Source organism: Lissotriton helveticus, chromosome 1_1 (genome assembly GCF_964261635.1).
Source record: "Lissotriton helveticus chromosome 1_1, aLisHel1.1, whole genome shotgun sequence".
NCBI lineage: Eukaryota > Metazoa > Chordata > Amphibia > Caudata > Salamandridae > Lissotriton > Lissotriton helveticus.
In genome coordinates, this window is record NC_136057.1 from 986276070 (window position 1) to 986294620 (window position 18551).

Below are 18551 nucleotides of genomic sequence, written 5' to 3' on the forward strand. Positions count from 1 at the left end.
CGGAAGTGGAAAGGTCTAGACAAAGACAGCAGACTGTCCCTAGATATTGAGGGAAACCGACGTAGGATTACTATTTTCACAGTTTGTCGGCCATCTTGGAAGGTCTAGTTGATGACTCAAATAAAGAAAATAAAGTATGTGTGCTCAAGGAGACCACCAGGTAATTGGTATAGCGGCCAGTAAAATTCGACAGCCATCTTTGAGGATCTAACGAGTGGCTCAAATGAAGAACATAATATATGCGAACAATACAAAGTTCCAGCAGAAGCCATCACATAACAGAGTGCAATGCACGATGGTGGTGACAGCAGAACTGTATATATATATCACAGGGCACTTTTGTAACAGTCCTTTCTTCTATTTTAACCAACGACTAAGAGAGAACATAGAAACAGATTTCACAAGTCGTGATAATGATTAAACCAGTTGTAGCACACAATGGAACCAGTTGATTTTTCATCGTAACCAATGGGTATACAATTGCATGCTGTGAATTTATCAAAACATCGATTAAATTCATACAATTATAAAACAGCGAATTCATTGCACATATATTCGGGTAATTACCCAACACACAACAGTTAGGCGCATACTGCATTCGTTTAAAGCTGTCTGGTCATGAATGAATGAAGTAAAGTGTCTTTCAGGTAACTAACAAGTGCGTATCGACGGGGTCCTGCATTCACATGTCTGGTCTTATAACAAAGGAATAGTCAAGAGATTTAAGTGAGAGGATCCTGAGTTACAACCAGATAAATCTATGTGAGAATGCAGTATAAATTACAGTAGGTGAGTGACTCAAACTCCAGGGTGTGCCTTATCTCAAGCAGGCTAGTGTATGCCACTCAGTTGAGAAATTTAGTCCATTCTTCACTGAGTTGGCATAGCAAATCCACCGTTGTTCCTTGATCATTAGAAGATGGTGTACATTCGGCTGTCTGAGAGTGGGTTTCACAGCCTCAACAACCCACCACTGCATTTCTTTCTCTGTGTGTTTCTTGGCAGAAAAGTGCTCAACCAGGGGGGGCATTCTCAGTGTGGCAACGTATCCTCGATTGGTGTTGCAGTATATGTTTCTTGACCGCCTGAGTGGTTTAACCGAAATACTTCAAGCCACAGGGACACTGAATGCAGTAGACAACATTGGGAGTGTTGCAGTTGGAGAAACTTTTCAAAACAACATTCTTACCATTAAGCTGAAAGCTTTTGACATTGCTTGTGGTTTGACAGGCTGTGCAGTGATTGCACTTGTAATGCCCGATGACCGGGCTCAGCTGTCGCATAATGTCTATCAAGTTGAACTCTTGGCTTTTGTGAGCATGGACCAAGCGGTCTCTCAAGTTGGACCCTCTTTTGAAAGAGAACATTAGTTTCTCAACTAGTTCAGGTATGTTTGAAAGTAAAGACCAGTGTTTCCTGACCAACTTCTGTACTGTATTAGTGGCAGTGCCAAAGGTTGAGACACAAACCAGTTGAGATGATGGTGTTTTTGGTTTAACTTGGAGTAACGCTTCTCGGTCATTGTACCAGTTACGCTTAAGGGAATGCTTCAGGAGTTTGTTTGGATATCCACCAGCATGTAATTTCTGCTTGAGTTTCCTAGCTTTGAGCAAATAGGCTACCCGCCTGGAACAATTCCTCCTTCTGATAAGACAGTATATCTACTGAGTAAGCAGGTGATTTGTGAGAATTGTTTTGTTGAAATTGTCTGGTTTTTACTCTTATTATCCTTTTTTAGGAGGTAATTCTAAACTATTTGCTTATTTCTTGAAGAGCTAATATGGAAGTTGGTGGTGAGGTGACTGGCAGGAAAACAGACTAGTCCCCAGGCATAGAATTTGAGAGAATTTATTTAACAACAAATTAAAACAATAGTTAAGGTAGCATTTGGGCGATTTATTAAAGACATTGGTAGAGGAAAAACATGCAGATTAAAAGAAAATGAATCATATGCATTTACAGAACAACCCTATTGGACACATTCAGAATCAGATGAAGATTGTCCTCCTGATCAAACAGGTAAGGAGGTTGGTGGTAAATGTATGAACGTTTATATTAAAAGTGAACTCTTCGTTTCACGCAGCAAAACGCTGTCTTATGTCAAGAAAAGAAAGGTTGAGAAATGTGCCCCTTGTGGCATGCACAGAGCCTCTGTTGCAGAGGTGCAATAACTGGGAATTGACTTGTTGAATGATAAGATGGATACTAGTAATCAGGAGCATGCAGATAATGCACACCTCCTTTAGGTTACATTTGATTTTCCTGTCACAATTCTCGGAAAATCACCATTTCATCAGTAGAACCCATTGCTCCATTGTTGCTTTCCCATCAGATGTCATTACAGGTGCTCATTGTTTGAACATAGGGACACATTAGGACGCCATCCTCGTGTGAAATTGGGTGTTTACACCAGCACCCACCGCAATGTTAAAAATGCATGTTATGCATTTGCATACACAAAGCGGCAGGCACCGCGCGGTACCTGCCGCATTGTGTATGCAAATGCAGGGGGGTACCACAGGTACCCCCCATGTGCACCCCCCACCTCGCCGTTACCATGGGGGCCTCCAACGGGCCCCCAAAGTAAAGACCGCATGCTTGCCGCCGTGGAAAAGCATCAGACCGCCCTCATCGTAATATGGTTGGCGGTGTCTCGCAGACACTGCCACCATAGAAAAGCACTTTGCGGCGAACGGACTTTCCGTCCGCCAAGGACCCCCCAGGCCTTCCTAATGTGGCGGGGGGTCATTTTGTTGAGGATGGTGGGCGGATTGCCCCCACCGGGCCGGTGGTAGCTACCGCCGGCCTGGCGGGGCAATCCGCCCGCCATCCTAATGGGCCCCATAGTTTTCTCCATTAAGACTGGAATCGTGACGATCATTATTCCAATGAAGCTTTTCACCTGATTACATCATAACTAGATGACAGTTTCCCACTGATGTTATCAAAACACATTGTCAAGGCACAAGTCTAAGCTGCAGTTTTCGTTTTTCGTTCATATTACACGTTACAGTGTATATTTTCTTATTAATGACATCAAAAGATAGATTGTGTATGGTATAATATTCTCCTAAATACTTCACAAATACACTGTGTCCAAATGTAATGTTTTCGCACATAACAAGCAGTAATTTTTCTAATGTAGTGTTCACTGTTTCTTCTTAGTATTGTTCTTATAATTTTAAGGCTACATGGTTCCAATTAGCCTTTACACTACAATCCCTGTAAGTTGTTGATAGAATGTAGGTTTCTACACTTAGAGACATTGTAGTCCTTGGACCAATAAATAGAGATTTTCCCCCTGTTGGTACCAGGATCAGTCAGTTGCGCATGTAGCGTTGTTCACCTATTTGTTTGTATAGTTTTAAAAACCTCTCTTTTTCACATTTAGATATTTTAGAAAGAAGAACCCTTAGGGGCAAGCATAACTTAAAGAGCCACTCAATTCCACGCTCCCCCTGCCAAAAAAACCACAAAAAGAAACATGCACATTTGGGCAGTGCCCAAAAAGTTATTTATGGCAGGATTTTCATTGCTTTAGGAAATTAAAACTAAAGTGTATTCATCTTTGATAGGTTTTAGACATATTCCTGCCCTAATGGCAGTCCTGCCCCTCCCTCCGTTTCTGGTGACTTGCCACTAAATGCAATGCTTAATTTGCGTAAGAATAAGTACCGGGCCCAAAGTTTTGCTCATAAGCCTACGGCCCGCCCTATGGGTGCTGAATAGCAAGGATGCATAGTCTTGATTCTACCTCAGGCTTCTTTAATCCACCCCCAGACACTTCCTGCCTCCTTATCTCACTCATAAATAAACGTCCTTTTCATCACTTTGTCACCGTTTTTTTCTTTTCCTCTTTCTGTCACTCTTTTGTGTTTCCCTCTCTTGTTCTGGATCTCAGTCTGATGAAGAAATATAATTGCTGGTCCAGCAAAAATGAGTGGCGGTACGCCCCGCCTGCAACCATGGGCTCAAATTAAGCACTGGTGAAATGATGCATTATGGTGCCTTGTAATGCGCACTTGGCCCCTGCTTCCGTTCTCCATCCTCACCGTCATGCCTAGGTTTCGTTCACCTTCATCCAACCATTTCCCATTCCTTCTGCAGTCCTGAAAGTTTGCAGACACTAACAGGGCTGCTGACTCATGGTCTCCTGATGCCCTCATTATTAACCACTGTGGTGGCTCAGAAAATTGCAAAATATTGCAAGAAATTATGAAATAGACTCATCCCCGAGTGTAATAATTAAAAAAGCTTTAAAGGTAGACCCCAAACGGCTTATAATTACACTGAAAAGCCACGAGGGGTATCTGAAAATAGAGCTTGTTAATGAAGATTGATTTAGACTACGTATGACATATGAGTGTTGGCACTTTCTAATTTTAGCATGGATCTCCCACTTACTTGCTTTACCCTCCCTTTCACAGATCTCTCTGCATTTCCTTCTCCTCTTGATATACTTCTCTCTTTTGTAATCCTGTCCCACCCATACTAACCTTAATATCTTTTAATGCCCCTGAATTGTCTCCCTGATCGCCTCTCTGGACCCTTTGAAATCGCATTCTATGGACCTCCATTCGTTCTAAAAAAATCTCTCTATATATCTTTCCACGAACTATCCATGCAAGTGCTTTACTCTTTTTCAACCTTTATTTCATAATCTATTTCTTTTGCCCCGAATCCCGACAGGTTCCCTGCCTCTTTCCATATATTCACTTTCTCTTCCTTTCATCTCCATGTAAATTTCTCTCTAAAAACAAAAAATGTTACTAGTTGTCCCAGCTGAGATTTTCATTCTTTTTAAGTGAAGATATTTACTTGGACAAATAAATAACACAGAGTTTACTTTTTTTCATCTGTTTGCCCTAATTCTTAAATGTACTCCTTGAGCCTGAGGTAGACCATTGGATACTGGGGGGCTTCATTACAAGCCCCTTGCGCTGCACGTTCATCACTTTTAATATGGGAAAAGGTGATGTACTGATGGCTCAAGGGGCTTGTAAATAAGCTTGAAAACAAGGATCTAATAATGTAAATACACTAACCAGTCCCAGAGGGTGGAGAGTTCCTTTCAAACTAGAGAAAGGAAAATGGGGAATACGTCCTCCCAAGACAAGACTACTATTACCTAAAGAGTATTCCTCCTAATCTCACAATACTTACTGTGATGAGAAGAAATGCCTGCCGCACCTAAAAACAAGCCCCTTGTAAATAAGACCCTGGGATTCTAGGTGCATATACAATGGCAGACTCAGTCTATTGAGATCTAAATAGCCAAGTAAACGATAAACATACATCCCTCACTGTGTGTCAAAATTAATTTCACCCATCACACTGTGCCTGTGTCATTTATAACCCTGCGCTACACTGACGGAACATGCAGAGTTTGTACTAACTCACACTTTGCAAATGGCACTGTACTACAGTACCAAAACTGTGCTTGATCACATAGCATAGCATCTAGATTAACAATTTTCTCAGATTTAAATGCTTTATAAAAGCAATTTTACATGCTTAACAGCATATAACCAATTCACAAAATTGAACTTTTACAATGAAAACACTAGGTAATGAGAGAGCTGATGATTTTGGGGTCCCCCCTAACCTAGGGGGAGCACCAAGCAGATGCCTTGAACACAAAGAGCATAAACAAAAAGCACATTTTGTTGAACTTCAGTGGTGATCCCATCATTTTAGGACCACCCCAAGCACAGTTATTGGCAAAAAAACAATCCCAACCAAAGGCCCTGCAAAGCATTATGGGACGAGATTAGCAGTGGCAGTGAATATTATAGTATCCAATATCAAAATAATTCTACAAAGAGCTGCAGTTCACCTAGTTGTTACTAGATGTCCCTCACGAGTCAAATGCAAATCATTGAAATTATTCTTACATCAAGCTGCAGTTCCACTGGTCGTCCCTAGATGTCCCTCACGAATCAAATGCAAAGCATTGAAATTATTCTTACATCAAGCTGCAGTTCCACTGGTCGTCCCTAGATGTCCCTCACAAGTCAAATGCAAAACCATTGAAACCCTTTCATCAAGCATTTGCATTTGACTCGTGAGGGACATCTAGTAACCACCAGTTGAACTGCAGCTCTTTGTAGAATTCTTTTGATATTGTATACCAGTGTTTCCCAAACTGGGGTCCGCGGACCCCCAGGGGTCCGTGGCACATTCCCAGGGGGTCCGTAGGCAAAAGTTTTAAAAGCACAGAAACATTTCGGGGCAGATTTATGAGGCCCTTGCGCCACGTTTACCCCGCTGTTGCGTCACGCAAGGCGGCGTAAACGTGGCGCATCCCTACGAACGATTTACAACGTGACGTATCTAGGCAGATGCGTCACGTTGTAAAGCCCTGCGCCGCTTGTGGGCGTTCCGGCGCAGGGTGGGCGTTCCGGGGCAGGTGCGCCTCACAAAAGTGGCTGAGTGAAGATTTCACTCAGTCACTTTCAGGCCAATGCTGCGTCAAAAGCCTGCGCCTGCTTGAAGCAGGCGTAGGTCTTGATGCAGCATTGGTCAGATAGGGCACCCCCGAGCCTTGCTGGAGCTGCGTCGCGCTTGCGACGCAACTCCATCAATGCGCCGCCTTTACGGCACAGATGCGTCACGCATCTGTGCCGTTTTTGCCCCATGGTGCGCCGCATTGTAAATGCGGCGCACCATGGGTGGCGGAGCTGTGGCGCACTGTGGCGCACGTTAACTGGCGCATCCCTGGGGATGCGCCAGTTAACATAAATCTGCCCCTTCTTGTATAATTAGCAGCTTCCCAGCAACAATAGAAGTGTCAAGAGAATGCCAGTGATTAATGTCCCTACTGGAGCGTGAGGAGAGTTTTGTTCAGTGGCAGCTTTGACTTAACTAATGTAGCACAGAGGGTTAATGTGCCTACTGCAAAGAACGTGTAACATGCATTTTAAAAAGCAGTATTTTATGTGCATAGGTGCGTGGTTACTGCTTTTGTCACAGAGATTCTTTAGTTACTGTGCACTTCATAAGTGACAATCGTAATGTAGCAGAGGGACCTATAAAATGTCAAAGAGCTGCTTGCAAACTGCATGGTACCAGTTAGTAACTTATGTTTTTTCCCAGTTATTCATTATCCTGATGCTGCTAAAAAGATTTATTTTATGGGTGGAAATACATTTTTTATGTTAAAGTCAGTGCTAGCCACTGTGTTATGTTTTGAATCCTCAGTTTGTGCTTTTCCAGACCAAGCAATCTTTAAACATTTTATACACACACTGATTTACATGTATGATTCAATGTCTCTTTATGTGTGTGATGTAAAGTGCTTTGACATCATAAAATGGTTTGAGAGATGCTATAAAAAAAATGAAATACATGTGACAGAGGGGCTATTTCTTCAATATAAAATACTAAGGGCCAGATGTACAATCCGTTTTTATATGCGCAAACGGGTTTGTGAACCCGTTTGCGCATGCAAAATCCTATTGGGCCATGTACATTGCCTATTTCGCGAGTCGCGATTTGTTCGCGACTCACTAAATAGGTTTTGCAACTTGCTATTTGGAAGGGGCATTCCCTTCCAAATAGTGAGTCTCAAAACCATGTACAAAAATGTTGCGGTCGCAAAACACTCGCAATTACCACCTACTTCAGATAGATGGTAATGCATTCGCAGATGGGAAGGGGTCCCCAGGGGACCCCTTCCCCTTTGCAAATGCATGCAAAATTATTTTCTAAGGGCAGGCAGTGGTTGCAGGGACCTCTGCCTACCCGTAGAAAATAAAACGAAAACGTTTTCTTTTCTTTTCTTTTTTTTTAAATGCATGGTAAGCGGGCTGCATTTTTTTCTTTAAACTGCTTTATTTAAAAGCAGTCCCATACATGGTGGCCTGCAGAGCCCAGCAGGCCACCATACCTGAGAGGCTGGCATTCCCAATGGGCTCGCAAATTGTGAGAGGTTCATTAATATTAATGAACCTCGCAATTTGCGACCCCATTGGGAATCCCAAACAGTGTTAAACACACTGTTGTACATTTCATTTAGCGACTCGCAATTTGCCACTCGCAATGTGTCACCAATTGCGAGGCGCTAAATGAAATAGTCGTACATCTGGCCCCAAAATCCTTACAGCCTGATTCATGAAGTAAAATAGCGCCCGCAATCGCTGCGAAAATGCAATTGCGGGCGCAATTTACGTTATTGGCATTCAACAACAAAATAGCGAATTCGCTAACACATAATAGCGAATTCGCAATAAAATTCGCAGATTCCCGGTAGGCGAGCATTAGCGAATCGGAAAATGCGACAAACCACGGATTCTGCGAAATAAATAGCGAAATCGCAATATATTCTCAATCGGCATTCATGAAAAATCGCTAATAGCGAAAAACCCAAAAATCGCTGTTTGCGCGGCGCAAATTAAGGACAACTCAAAGCAGGTGGTAACCATAAAAGCCATGAACTAATTATATTTGAAAAACCGTTGGCCAATCACCAACAGGTTCAGGCCTGACCAATCACACATAAGGACATTCAGCAGCAGCATTAGGAGTTCCACAATGCCAGGAATGTACATGGTGGTGAGGCGTCGAAGGCTACAGCGAGCAGCAAGGAGGAGACGCAGGATCCAGGACAGGATTTTCCGCCAGCGGGTCACCTTGCTGGGCCAAACCAGAGAGCAGATATTTGCAAAATACAGGCTGAATGGGGAAATGATAATCCAGCTAATACATGACCTTGACCCCCTGATGCAGCACCCAACAAGGCGAACCAATGCGGTGCCTACACATGTGCAGGTATTGTGTAGCCTGCACCTCCTGGCCTCCGGGAGTTTCCAGGGGATAGTAGCGGCTGCTGGGGGGATATCCCAGCCCACCATGTCACGCTGCCTCCACACTTTCGTTGACGCCATGCTCACCCAGCTACACCGTCACATCACATTTCCCACGAGCCAACAGGAATTGGACTTGACAAAGCTACAATTCTACAATGTAGCCCATTTTCCCCATGTACTCGGATGCATAGACTGTACCCACGTCGCCATCTGCCCACCAGCTGCCACGGAGTATATGTTGCGCAATAGAAAGTCCTACCACTCCCTCAACATACAGATGGTCTGCAATGCTAAGACCTACATCACTGACATTGTCGCCCAGTACCCAGGGAGTACCCATGACTCCTTCATATTCCGGCACAGCGGCCTCCACACACGACTGCTCAGGGGAGAGTTGGGGGAAGGACACCTACTTGGTAAGTACACTTTGTCGACAATGTCACATTGCTATGAATTCAATTCAATTCAATTCAATTCAATTTTATTAAATATGTTTTGGAACTCCGTGGAGATCCACATATTATACAATTACAAAAGACAATGAAAAATTTTGACCGTATAAAACAACTCATACAGACAGTAATTATACAAAAGTAATTTACCATTCTATTAATAAAGTTCCAAGAAACATTTAAAAAAATTAAAAATTTTGTTACAAAAAAATCCATTCGGGGGGCTAATAATAGCATCCAACAGAGCTGTTGCAGAAGAAATACCAAACTGAATACAAGCCGGTTTTATCCAGAGGCGCCGGTAAGTCAATAATGCAGGACAAGCTAACAGGGCATGTTTGGAGTCTTGAATTGCTAGGTTACAGAAATTACATACATTGGATATTCCGTACCATTTGGCCAACAACTTGTTCAGGGGGAGCAAGTCCTGCCTGAGAAGTAGCCAAAAGCGGCGTAAGCCATGCGGGATGTTCCATGACAGATAGGGTTGTATCTGTCTGATTGAATAGGAATCAACAACTTGAGTGGCCCCCTTTTTTGTGTTGTTAAATTCCGATCCCTCTCATAGCTTAGCTTCCATGTAGCTTGTTTTAGTTGTAATTTCAATTGATTCATGGAAAGCTCTAAGATGGAAGCTTCCTCCAACTCCAAGAGAGTGATAGCTTTCCTATAGTTCTTTATTAGGATCGAGTATGCATTTAGGGGGCCCATCAACTCTTTTGTAATAAGAGATCTGAGAGTGGATGGCTTTCCTTTAATCAGACTAATGACCCAGCGAATCACTCCTGCAAGTCCCTGAGCCCAGCTACTCCTAAGGCCGAGTTCTAGACGCAGGGTTGCAGAGCTACAACTATTATTAACCGAGGTTAAATTTCTCAGTAGGGAGCCCTCCACTGTGTCTAAAAAGCCCCATTCCGCTAGGTCAATTAATTCTACCCCGTAGAGCAGAGTCGGGGGAACTTTTGCCCGAAAGGCCTCCAACAGATGAACGAAGTGTCTCTGACCTGTTGATTTATACAGATTTCTTCATTGCTATGAAGTAACTGCGCAGCACAGGCAATCACCATCTGCTCCTCTCATTCAGGTGACAGTGGCTACGCCCTACGTGAATACCTCCTGACCCCTTACCTCAACCCTGCCACACCCCAGCAACGGCGCTACAATGTTGCACACATACGGACAAGGAATTGCATAGAAAGGACATTTGGCCTGCTCAAGAGCAGGTTCCGCATACTGCACAAGACAGGTGGGGCCATGTATTACAGTCCTGCAGTGTGCTGCCGCATTGTGGCTGTCTGTGCAATACTACACAACATTGCAACCAAGCGCCGGATACCTGTCGACATCTCTGGCAGTGAATCTGAAGGGGACGACCGGCCACCTGCACATGCGCACCATCACGCGGGGAGAACCCAGCTGAAGGCCACAGACGTCGCAACCACATCACAGTGAACAGTTTCTAGGCCACCCTCTTCCCTCACCCCACAAATCACAATTGCATGCAAAATGTAATGATGACACAACGCTAATGTGTGCTGCAAAATAAATATATTTGTTTCATTCACAAAAAATGTCACCAGTACAACTATTTTCTACTAATAGTATTACTTCATACTGCAGTGTCAAAGGACAGGGCAGGCTTATAGTCAGCCTGTGCCTGTAATTGTCTAAATGAGTCAATTGCGCCTCACGTGCGTTCCGCCCAAGCGCCTCTGAGGCTCATCCTCTTCCGGGGCACCTGTACCTGGCGTTGCCCTGGTGCTGCGCCTGAGTGGCGGGACTAGTGTGGCAGAGTGGCTGCTGATGCTGGATGCCCCCTCACTGCCATCATCACCCCCAACAGTGGCAGGTAGAGCAGGAGGGTGTAGTGCCGTAACCGCCGTGGTGAGGTGCTCCAGGACCCTGGTCATGTCCTCACAGCACTGTACGAGTTGGTGCTGCTGTACTAGTGACCGCCGCGACAACTGTGAAGTGGCATTCGCTGCCACATAATTGGACCTGCTGTAGGAGGCCAGCCGGCTCATGAGCTGGTGCTGGCGCCGGCGTGCTGCACTGCGCTGCTTAGTCATCGCAGCGGTGTTGGCCTCCATGGCTGCAGTCATGCGGGCCATTCCCTCCCCCACACCTGCCATGGCTGCAGTCATGTTGTCCATGCGGTCTCCCATACCTGCCATGGCCGCCGTCATGCGGTCCATGCGGTCTCCCACTCCGGCCACATTGCGCCCAATCTTTTGGAGCTGGAGCTGAATGGCACCTTGCTGCCGTGCCTGGCGCTGATGTATTCTCAACATGCGTCTTTCGACGCTCATACAAGCAAGACTCTGTCCATTGCCCCTCCTGCTGATTGCAGCAGTGGTGTGCTGGTGAGACCTCCCACGCCTGCTCAGCTGGCCTGTCACTGTGGCTGGCCGCTGTGTTGGCGCTGTCGCAGGCCCAGATGTTGTAGCACCAGCTACTGGTGGTGTCACAGCAGGCGTTGCTGGTGCGGCAGGGACTGGAGGCACAATAGTGGCAGGCCTGGCTTTGGCTGTCGGTGGTCCGCCAGATGCAGGGGGCACAATGGTGGCGGGCCTGGCTGTGGCTGTCGGTGGTCCGCCAGATGCAGGGGGCACAATGGTGGCGGGCCTGGCTGTGGCTGTTGGCGGTCCGCCAGATGCAGGGGGCACAATGGTGGGGGGCCTGGCTGCTGGTGTTGTAGCAGCGGCAGGGGCTGGTGCCTGGGTTTGTGGTGGAAAATCCTCCTCCTGGGCCTCCTCATCTATTTGCAGCCTTTCACTGTCGCTGCTTTCAGCGCCACCTGTGAGGGTAAGTGGACAATCATTAGTTGCATGTGTCTGTCAGACGTGCAGTTGTTACATGCATGCTGGGTGACATTCCCTGAATGGCTGTGGATTTGCGTACTTTGGAACCTGTCTGGCTGCATTGTGGTACTACTACATTGTGGCCACACTACATCTCCCACAATGCTTCAGGGCATTCCCAGATGTGCAACAATGGCATGACTAAGGGACATTATGGGAGCCTATTTGGTCAGGGACAGTCATAGGGGACAGGGTCGCAGTCGCATGCCACTTACCTTGGGTGTCTTGGGTGGGGCGGGAGGAGTCCAGACGTGTGACGCCAACGCACGCCTCCCTCTCAAGGGTGTTCTCCACCTGGTCCTCCAAGGGTGTGTTAGGAGGGACTGTAGGTCCGCCACCTCCAGTGCCCGATGACTCTCCAAGGCGCTCCGCCACCCTCTCCTTGGCACGACCTCGGAGGTCATACCATCTTTTCTTCAGCTCCTCAAGTGACCTATCGGCCACACCCACGGAGTTGACAGTGGAGGCTATTCCCTGCCAGATCCTCCTTTTTTCTTGCTCGGGGACCTTCCTGGAGTCTTTTCCAAAGAGTTTTCGTGGTTGGCCACCACCCCTTCAATCAAATGTTCGAGCTCCTGCTCAGAAAATTTGAGCTTCCTCTTTCGCCCTGTGTTGTTGCTGGGGCCAGGAACAGGTTCCTCTGACATGGCAGCAGAGTAGTTGCAGTATACAAATCACCAGAATAGCAGCAGCTCTCCCACTTGCTCCCTCCAGGTCTGCCTCACTGTGGTGAATGGGAGTGGGAACTGCCTGCTTCCTGGTTGTGATAGGAAAAACAGAACAAAGTGGCTGGACAGGATTATTCTCAAAACAATTCCCCAGACACATAGTCAATCTGTACCATGTGACCACTGGATTTGATTTTCCAAACAAATGTATTTTTCTTTTTTATACATTTATCAGCAAAAAAAATTTGAAAAACAGGCACAAACAGAACCACCGTCAGATCAAAGGGTTCATATATACAGTATCTACAAATGTACACATTTACAAATTTGAAAAAATGAATCAAACAAACGTGGTTAGACACACCAAAAGAAACCAATAACATATATAATAATCCACATGAATGGCAATTATATACAGTGCAAAGATTAGTCCATAAACTGTTTGTTACTGGGTGAGAGTGAGGAATATCGATCTTACTGAGGCTGGATTAATTCCCCCACAGAACGGGCCTACTTTGCCTGCCGGCCTGAATTGAGGAAGTGACCGGTCTGTCCCTCCTGTGGTCTACAACGCCAGACCAACACGCGCAAAAATAATGTGAGCCGCCCTGATCCCTGTACGCTTCTGACGCCTGATACCACGCCCGAAGTCCTGCTCTGCGTTAAGTGCAGGTGCGAATACGAATCACGCTATACCTACACTACGGCAATCCTTGTGCCCTCGTGCAGAATCTTTTTCCCAGTCCCCGTCCTGAAGAGAACCTTGAATACTGAGGTTCGAAACGCGTCGACAATACCACCCTGTGGCTACAACAAAGGGTGCCGCTAGGATGTAAATCATATCACGATTCTGTACCCTAGCCCCGCAACCCTATCAAACATTATACCACAGGCTCTCGCTGACTGGCAGGCTTGTTTTCGATCTCAATCCCGCCTGTCACTTGGTTTTTCAATCCCTAGGACTGGTGCCTGTTTTTTGTTTATGGACTAATCTTTGCACTGTATATAATTGCCATTCATGTGGATTATTATATATGTTATTGGTTTCTTTTGGTGTGTCTAACCACGTTTGTTTGATTCATTTTTTCAAATTTGTAAATGTGTACATTTGTAGATACTGTATATATGAACCCTTTGATCTGACGGTGGTTCTGTTTGTGCCTGTTTTTCAAAAAAATTTTGCTGATAAATGTATAAAAAAGAAAAATAAATTTGTTTGGAAAATCAAATCCAGTGGTCACATGGTACAGATTGACTGTGTGTCTGGGGAATTGTTTTGAGAATAATCCTGTCCAGCCACTTTGTTCTGTTTTTCCTATTATTGAGATCCGGGTTGGTCAGATGTAGGATCCGATACCTTTACTGTTTCACATCCTGGTTGTGATGTCATCACTGTGCTCGAAATGCGACTTCCCGTTTTCCCGATCTCGCGAGTTTGCGAATCGCAATCCCGACGCGGGTAGCCGGAAATAGCGATTATTCTGCGATTATTTAATCGCAAACGGAATTTGCGCCCGCGTGCGAATCGCTTTTTTTTATCGGTAATCTTCATGAATTCAGATTTGCGATGTCTCAATAGCGATTCGCAATTTATCGCTATTTGAGAATCGCAAATCCCGTTTTTCATGAATCAGGCTGTTTGTACTTTGAGTATTTATTTTGTGTGCGCACGTGTATTTTTTTCGAATTACTGTTTTAATATTTGAAATTTAACTCATACAAATTGCTTGGGGGTCCCCGGCTTCCAGTGGTGACTCAATGGGGGTCCTCAGGAGTCAAAAGTTTGGGAACCACTGTTGTATACTATATAATATTCACTGCCCACTGCTAATCTCATCCCACAATGCTTTGCAGGGCCTTTGGTTGGGAATGTTTTATTGCCAATAACTGTGTTTGGGTTTGTCCAAAGAGGATGGGACCACAACTAAATTGTTCAATAAGATGTGCTTTTTTGTTTTCAAGGCATCTGTTTGGTACTCTCCCTAGGTTAGGGAGGATCCCAAAATCATCACATCTCCCACTGCTTGCTAATTGTTCAGTTTCACCATTGTGAAAGTACTATATGCATTTTAGTATATAAAGATAGAAATATTTATTTTTCATAGTACTATGTGCATTTTAGTATATAAAGATAGAAATATTTATTTTTCATATCTGGTCATGTACTGGAAGCTTATTGTGAATTTTGCACAGTACAGACAAGTACACAGTGTCTTCAACTACGCTATGCAGACTACATGTACTACGCAAAGTGTAAAGCATACTATGAAGTGAAACTACGTGTAGTGCTGCTACGCAAACTACACCCAGGGTTAGTCATTTACAATCTCTCCGCATATTCTTGGGGTTGCCCTAATACACACCAACAATTTAGATTTTTCAAAATGTGAGGCTAGCGAGACCACATAAGCCAGTGTTACTATTCTCTAGAATCCAGACACTACCTACCCTTCCCCGCCTCCCCTCTAGGTAAAATCTGCAGAGAGGCCCAAGTTGTGCATCAGATCTCAAGCATAACCCATTCAGAGGACCTAGGAGTCGATCCCCGCCTAATTTGGCCTCGCCCACTCAGGTAGGTAGCCCTACAGTGGTGGTGTGCAGTTGAGTTGGGTTCCCTTGTGTTGCAGGATTCTAGGCAATGGATGCACAACTCACCAGGCTACTTTGTCAGATTAAACTTCCTTAGTGCTCTCAAATGAGGAGTTAATTTCTGGGATCATCTAAGAACAGCTTGTAAAGATCCAGGTGCAGCTAATAAACGTTACTTTGCACACCCTGGCTATTAAGATACTAATTTCAGTACCAGCTGCAGGAGTGAGAAACCTCCAGGACCTTTGCAGCACATTATTTACCAATGCTACCTGCTCCGTCTGCCACGCAAAGCTGTCCAATAACTGTAAAAAATACCATGCTCCACTATCTGATCTCATTAAAATTCACAAGATTCAGAGTTTGCGCCAAACCTATTATAAGGCATAATTACAAGGATCAGAATGAAAAGAAATAATTTGGACTAGAGCAGCTACTTGCACCTTACCTGTGCTCTGATGATGGGTGGAATCTGGGGAGAATTAGACCTAGAAGACTGGAGGATTCAGCCATGTCTGTACCGTTTTCTTCAAAAACTGACTGTACCCGGCAGCTATCAATAGACCATGATGAGGGAAGAAAGTGCAAGGCATCTAATCAGGCGTTCCAGAGACCTCAAACCAGAAGTGGAGGTAGAACGTGAGATTAGAAAACCAGCAAGTAAATAAAATGCTCAATCACAATGCACATCAGTTGACCATTGATGTGTCAACCCTCATTCTTATATTTGTCACTTTCTTCTTGGTGCTCACCTGTACTGGAGAGGAACAGCATGCCTCAAACTGTTGACTCGCTATCCCGATGTGTAGACAACCTCGCGTTCTACACTGTATTCGAAAATAGGGGCATCCAGTCAGATCACTGATCAGGAAGTACTATTGCGCTGGATCTGAGATCCAGACCCCAAGGAAACTTACTGTGTCCTAAATCTAATTGGTGCCCTGGTGCAGCATGTGAATACCAGGATGTCTGCTGCTACACATTTAGGGCAGCAAGGAGAACTCATCAACATTACAGCTGGACGTGGCACACTTAAAGGCAAGCCTGCCGACTGAAAATGAGGTTGCCATGTGAGGAGGGGATGAGGCCTGAGAAGTACCCAAGAGGCACTTTTTGGACCCACCCCCACCAAACTCCCTTCTAAAAAAAATAAAAAAGTTTGCTGAGGCTGGTGCCGATTCTTATTTTTTTCACACCACTCAATAGACACTGGTTGTTCACAGCCTCCAAAAACAAGCAGGAAACTTACTCTTTGCAATGGTTTCTAGTTGTTTTTCTTTCCACTGTGTGTTATTCGGCTCCTCACTACATGATCGTGTGAAAGAAGCCAATATTGTATGACACAAGGTGGCACTGTGGGAGTTGGCATGTCTGTAAAGGACAATCAGCTGCTTCCTTTGTCGACAAGGCTGGGAGCAATTGCATGTCTAAGAATCCTAGTTGGAACCAAACAGCCTCATGGTAAACTCAGATAGACACCCACCAGAGCAAACAAAGAAGCGTGTGACTTAACAAGTATAAAGAGACAAACTAAGTTTTTGTTGCAGTTTTTATCACTCTCAAGCTCTGTGTGTTAGACGTGTAGGCACTGGCGACCCACAACATTAAGAACAGGTGCAGCAACGAGGCTGGGATTGCACACACCTGATGCATAGACATTCAAACCTTTTTTTAGAGATTGACACCTGTGTGCCTGTCCACGCATAGTTACTTAGACTGTAGCAATGCTGCTCCAAACAACAATGAACTTCTAGGTGTAGGAAGCTGGCTCTTTATATAGTGTACCAAAATGAGGTTCACTGTGCCAAGTGAGTCCAGGTATCCCTTATTACTGTACAGGGGCTTGCTCTAGCAATCCCAAGGTGCTCTATTTGTGGCGGTGTGATTGAGCAGCCTTAGGCTTATCAGAGGGGAGTGTCAGGCATTTCTAGCACACACAGAGTCAATAAATGGGACACACACTCAATAAAGAAATCCAACACAATTAGGAAAGATAACATAGATTTATATATCAATTTAGATACCAAGATCTTTGAGTTTAGGTAAGTACTTTGCAGTTTAATGAATTTCAGAATTACAGAAATCCAGCTGTCGGATTTGAGGCATTAGCCTCAAATTTGGTAATGTTATCCTATGGGAGAAACAAGCAGTGCCTGCAATCAAATTACAGGGTAATTCTTCTGGACTTAAGGTACATAGGGGCTATGGTCCTCATAACCTCAAGCAATTTTGGGTTACTTGTCCTGGTGTGTCTGGGTGCAGAGGAGCTGGTCGTAAGGGTAGCCTCAAACTCTATTGCTGAAATCTATGGAGAAAACCTGTAGCAGAAAAATCCTGCAAGTGGAGACTTGGGGACAAGTCCGTCAGACCCAATGGGGAGTTTGGTTCTCGTGGGTCTCTGGAGGAAGGGTGCACCATAAGCAGGCTCCAACTCAGGCTGTGGGGTTCGGGTGCAGAGGTGTTTTGTCCGGTGGGTCGCTTGCATTAGAGGCTCTCCCTTTTTAGGTCGACCTGGAGATGGGGACAAAACAGGATGACAGCGCCACTCTTGATGATGGCATTTCTGGTGCTGATGTCCCTCATTGGTAGGTCAGTCTTGGTGGTGTTGGTGTCTGGGCTGGACATTGAACAAGCCTTGGCTGCTCCAAGGGGTCCGGTATCCTAGGTATTGGTGCAGGGTGGCATCTGGGGGTCCTGACATCTCCAAACTTAGTGTACAGACGGATCTGACCTCCTGGGGTATCATGACTTCCCTCTGTGTGGCTTCTGCATCAGTGGACCCAGTGGTCAGCAGATCGGTAAACTGGACATTGTGGTCCATGGCTGCAGGCTGCAGGGAAGTGGCTCTTCCACTTTAAGGGACATTCTGGCTGGTTTGCACAGTGCTGACAGCCCTCCAAGGTTATTGGAGGATGCACACCTGCAGGACGAGTCAGGTCTTTGCAATTGTCAGGACAGGAGCAGGCAGGGTTTGGCACCAAGTCCACAGCTAGTCTCCAGTTCTTGCGTTCTTCAGCTCTTCTTTGCCCTTCTTCTTTTTTAGTCAGGCGAATCTGAGTTCCTTATGTCTGGGGGCCACCTATATTCTGAATTTAGGGGCATTATTGGGAGACTACGTACCCTTCAGGTCACTCCACCCCCTATATGACCACTTCCTCTGTGGAGTGGGCATAA